This window comes from Nicotiana sylvestris, chromosome 4, assembly GCF_000393655.2.
Source record: "Nicotiana sylvestris chromosome 4, ASM39365v2, whole genome shotgun sequence".
Lineage (NCBI taxonomy): Eukaryota > Viridiplantae > Streptophyta > Magnoliopsida > Solanales > Solanaceae > Nicotiana > Nicotiana sylvestris.
The window spans coordinates 92,242,007-92,248,006 of record NC_091060.1 but is presented as its reverse complement, the minus strand read 5'-3'; positions in this window follow the sequence as shown (position 1 = coordinate 92,248,006).

Genomic DNA, 6,000 nt, shown 5'->3' with positions numbered 1-6,000 from the left:
ACATCCATGCCCCAGGCAACAAAAGGCCATGGTGCAGACATTGCATGTAATTCAGATGGTAGAGAATGAATCAAATCTCCATGCACTTGGCACTGATGACACTTACGCACAAAACTTATGCAATCCCGCTCCATAGTGAACCAGTAATAACCTGCTCGGAGAATCTTCTTTGCTAGAACGTACCCACTCATATGCGGTCCACAAACTCCGGAGTGTACCTCAGTCATGATAGTTGTGGCCTGTCTAGCATCTATTCATCTTAGCAATCCCAGATCTGGAGTTCTCTTGTACAATACCCCTCCACTGAAGAAAATCCATTTGCCAATCGTCGAATTGTTCTTTTCGGATCACATGTGGCCTACATCGGGTATGCCCCCATCCTGATGTATTCTTTGATATCATGGAACCATGGCTCCCCATCAAGTTCTTCTTCCACCATATTACAATAAGCATGCTGATCACGAACCTGAATCTGCAAAGGGTCCACATAAGCCTTATCTGGATGATGTAACATTGATGCCAGAGTAGCCAAAGCATCGGCGACTTCATTATGGATCCTTGGGATATGCTTGAATTCTATCGACTGAAACCGTTGACAAAGATCATGCAAACATTGTCTGTACGGTATGAGTTTCAAATCCCGTGTTTCCCATTCTCCCTGAATCTGGTGCACTAGGAGTTCCGAGTCACCCAAGACCAAGACTTCCTGGACACCCATATCCACAGCTAACCTCAAACCCAGAATGCAGGCCTCGTATTCCTCCATGTTGTTGGTGCAGTAAAAACGAAGCTGAGCCGTAACAGGGTAGTGCTGCCCTGTTTCAGAAATAAGTACTGCTCCTATCCCGACGCCCTTCATGTTTGCAGCCCCATCAAAGAAAAGTTTCCATCCCGTCTTCTCAACTTGCTCCAACTCATCAATGTGCATTACCTCTTCATCGGGGAAATAAGTTTTCAAAGGTTCATAATCTTCATCAACCGGATTCTTGGCCAAATGGTCCGCCAAGGCTTGTGCTTTCATTGCAGTTCGAGTCACGTAGACAATGTCAAACTCTGTGAGCAGGATCTGCCACTTTGCAAGCCTCCCTGTGGGCATAGGCTTCTGAAAGATATACTTCAATGGATCCAAGCGAGATATGAGATAGGTAGTGTAAGATGACAAATAATGTTTCAGTTTCTGTGCCACCCAAGTTAGGGCGCAACATGTCCTCTCAAGCTGAGTGTACTTGACCTCGTACGACGTGAATGTCTTGCTGAGGTAATAGATGGCCTGCTCCTTCCTGCCAGTGATATCATGTTGACCCAATACACAGCTGAATGAATTGTCCAATACCGTCAAATATAGAATCAAAGGTCGCCCTGGTTCTGGCGGGACCAACACGGGTGGATTTGACAAATACCCTTTTATCTTATCAAACGCCTCCTGGCATTCATCTGTCTACTTGACTGCAGCGTCTTTATTTAACAGTTTGAAGATTGGCTCATAGGTTGTCATGAGCTGAGCGATGAACCTGCTGATATAAATCAATCTCTCCAATAAACTCATCACCTCGGTCTTGTTCCTCGGAGGTGGCAATTCCTGGATGGCCTTGACTTTCGATGGATCCAGTTCAATCCCCCGGTGGCTGACTACGAACCCCAACAACTTTCTAGACGGCACCCCAAAAGCACACTTTGCAGGATTAAGCTTGAGATTGTACCTGCGAAGCCTCCGGAAGAACTTCTACAGATCCCTGACATGGTCAGACTGCTTTCTAGACTTCACGATCACATCATCCACGTACACCTCAATTTCCTGGTGTATCATATCATGGAATATTGTTGTCATTGCCCTCATGTAGGTTGCCCCAGCATTTTTCAAGCCAAATGGCATGACCCGATAGCAGTACGTTCCCCACGGCGTGATGAATGCCGTCTTTTCTACATCTTCCTCGTCCATTAAGATCTGATGATAACCCGCGTAGCAATCTACAAAAGAGCCAATCTCATGTTTGGCGCAATTATCAATCAAGATATGGATGTTTGGCAGAGGAAAATTATCCTTCGGACTTGCTTTGTTGAGATCCCGACAATCAACGCACACCCTGGTCTTGCCATCCTTCTTTGGCACAGGCACAACATTAGCTAACCAGGTGGGATACCGGGTGACCCGAATGACTTTGGCATCGAACTACTTGGTGACCTCTTCCTTGATCTTTACACTCATATCCGTTTTGAACTTTCTCAGCTTCTGTTTGATAGGAGGGAATGTCGGGTCAGTGGGTAACTTGTGAACCACTAAATTAGTGCTTAGACCCGGCATGTCGTCATAGGACCATGCAAAAATGTCTTTGTATTCGAACAATGCTTTAATTATCTCTTCCATGAGTTGAGGTTCCAGATGGACACTTATTTTAGTTTCACGGACATTTTCTTGGTCCCCTAGATTAACTGCTTCCGTGTCATTCAAATTAGGTTTGGGCTTTTCCTCAAAATGACTTAGTTCCTTACTAATTTCTTCATAGGCCTCATCATCCTCAAATTCCAACTCGTCATCACACTCAATTTATTGTATTATTATTTCAGAGTTAGATTGGCTTTTAAAACTGGGCCGAAGATTCCTCATGCATGTCATGTCATTGATATCAGCATAAAAAGAACTGTACAAAAGAAGAAAACAAAAATAAAATTAGAAGAAATGAAGGAAAAGGAACAATTGCATCTCATTGAATATAAAGGTAATAGGGTTTTAACACATCCAACTGGACGAAACATAATATCTGAATTACAGACCCTGGAATAATCCAGACAACTAAAAGAAAATCAAAACCCACTACCAAGACTCCCTCCGGGTAGGAAGAGGAGTAGCTTCCCAGTTGTTGATTTTTGCACGTGGTCCCACGAATTGCACATCTGCCTTGCTTGACCCTTCCCTAACCTGAACCATGTTGACCTCGGCGAATAACCTTTCGAACCCCTTCTCCAAGTCTCCATCGGTACCAATCAGTGGTCCAGGGACCTTTGACAATAGTTGCTTTCTAGTACCCGGCCTGACGAATGACCTAGACAGACGCGGGATTGGCTTTGGCAATGCCCATGATTTCTTTTTCATTTTTCTAGCTCTTCTCATGTCTGCAATGGTAGGTTTGAACCCCGGACTAAAAGTATCCAGATTCTTTGGAAGAGAAACTGGCTGCACAATACCTTGCAGAGACGCACATAAACCCTTGCTTGGTACGAAACCATTTTTCAACATTTCAATAGCTACAATAACTGATGCCGCATCCATCTTTGGAGTTGGCACGCACTTTCCTTCCAGAATTTTCTCTACCGATACTATGTCGAGAACTTGATAAACCCATGGACCCTTGTCATCGTCAACCTCTATGAATAGAACGATGGCACCATTGGGCACACACAAATTATCTTCGCCATGTACAACAATTTCCTGTCGATCCCATTCAAACTTGACCAATTGATGCAGAGTAGACGGGACTGCTTTGGCCGCATGGATCCAAGGTCGTCCCAACAGCAAATTGTACGAAACAGTCACATCGAGCACCTGGAATTCCATAGTAAATTCAACTGGCCCTATTGTGAGTTCAAGCACTATGTCCCTGACTGAATCCTTCCCTCCACCGTTGAATCCCCGAACACAAATACTGTTCTTGTGAATTCTTTCATCCTCCACTTGCAGCTTGTTCTGTGTGGAGAGAGGACAGATGTTCGTGCTAGACCCGTTGTCAACCAGTACCCGAGTAACCACAGAATCTTCGCATTTCACCGTCAGATAAAGGGCTCTATTGTGCTCGGTACCCTCCATGGGTAACTCATCATCAGAAAAAGTGACTCGGTTTACCTCAAATATCTTGTTAGCTATCTTTTCCAAGTGGTTTACTGAGATTTTGTCAGGAATGTGGGCTTCGTTCAAGATCTTCATCAAAGCATGACGATGCTCGTCTGAATGGATCAATAATGACAAGAGCGAGATCTGAGTTGGTGTATTCCTTAACTGTTCCATAATGGAATAGTCTTGCTCTTTCATCTTTCTCAGAAATTCTTCTGCTTCTTCCTTAGTCACTGCTTTCTTCACCAACACTGGATTATCTTTTGAGGTCTTAGCATTTCTCAACTCTTTGGGGGCAAAGCACCTCCCCGATCGAGTTAACCCATGGGTCTCACTCACTTCTTCTTTAACCTCTTTCCCCTGGTAAGTTACTGTCACTCGTTCATAATTCCACGAGACCGCCTTGCTGTTGATTACTGGAAGCTGAGTTACTGGTTTTATAATAACAGGCTCTGTGCGAGCACCCTTCACGACCATAACAGGTTTACTTGTAACCCCTGATACCACCACTTTAGCTTTCTCTGGTTTCATTGCAACAGTGCTTGAAGACCCTTTCTCAGCTACCACAACTGGCTTATTGTCTACCCCTTTCAACTGGACCACTGATTTCCCACTGGTTACCTTTTCCTTTGAACTGGTTTCACTGGAGCGGATCATCATCACCATCTACGAGGGTTTCTTAGCCTTCCCTACCTTATGTATCAACTCAATCATATGGGTCTCACGGTGAGCTGGTAGCGGATTTTGGTTGATATTTGGTGCTTCTGGGGCCTGAACCTCGATCCGATGAGTATCAATGAGCTCTTGTACATCTGTTTTTAGTTTCCAGCATTTCTCTGTATCATGGCCCAGGGCCCCTGAACAATACTCACAACTCGCCAAACGATCAAGATTTCTGGGAAGGGGATTCGGCAGTTTGGCTTCGATCGGATTCAATATGCCCAACTGTCTCAGCCTGTGGAATAGACTAGTATAGGATTCTCCCAATGGAGTAAAAGTCTTCTGCTTCTGCAACCTCTCATTCTTAAAGGCTTGATTGGGTCGAAAACCTATTCCAGGAGGATTTTTGTAGGCTTTTGGGGGTGGGTAGTTATTTTGTGGAGCTTGGTATGAATTTTGTGGAGCCGGCGCATGCCATTGCACGTGAGTGGGAGGTTGGGTATAGGTTTGTGCGTGATAGACAGAAAAATGGGGATCTGGCGGTGGGTAGTAGTGTTGTGGTGGGCTATATGGAGTGTGGGGGTATGTTTGGGGATAGGGTCGAGGCTAGTTGTAGAACTGTGGAAGGTTCCTAGATCTACCCCAAGCTGTCGACTCGATCGTTGCAACATCCTCCTTCTTCTTCTTCCCCATCACACTCCCAGTATCGTTTTGAATGGCCTGAGTGGTTGCCTTGATTGCTGAATAACTCATGATCTTGTTGGACTTGAGTCCCTCTTCAACCATGCCTCCCATTTTCACGACTTCATTAAAGGACTTACCTATTGCTGACACCAAGTGACCAAAATAAGTGGGCTCCAAAGCCTGCAAGAAATAATCAACCATCTCACTCTCTTTCATTGGGGGGTCAACCCTCGCTGCTTGCTCTCTCCAATGGAACCCATATTCTCGGAAACTCTCACCGGGCTTCTTCTCAAGCTTTGTCAACGACAGACGATCTGGGATAATTTCGAGGTTGTACTAAAAATGGCAGGCAAAGGCCTGGGCCAAATCGTCCCATGTGTACCACCTGTTGTGATCTTGTCTGGTATACCATTCTAAAGCCGATCCACTCAAACTTTGGTTGAAATATGCCATCAACAATTCGTCTCTTCCACCTGCTCCTCTCATCTTGCTACAAAATCCTCTTAAGTGTGCTACCGGGTCACCATGCCCATCGTACAGATCAAACTTGGGCATTTTGAACCCTATTGGCAACTGAACATCTGGGAACAAACATAAGTCCTTATAGGCTACACTCACTTGACCTCCTAGCCCCCTCATATCTCAGAACGATTGCTCTAAGCTTTTGACCTTTCTGATCATCTCTTCATGCTCGGGATTTTTGGGCGGTTTCTCGGTCTCTGCCGGGATATCAAGATGAGGAGTGTAAGGATATGTTTCTGGAACTTTGAAGGTGGGTTCAGGGGGATAGTACTGGTTGTCGTGAGTTTGGAACAGGGGTTCACTGGAAG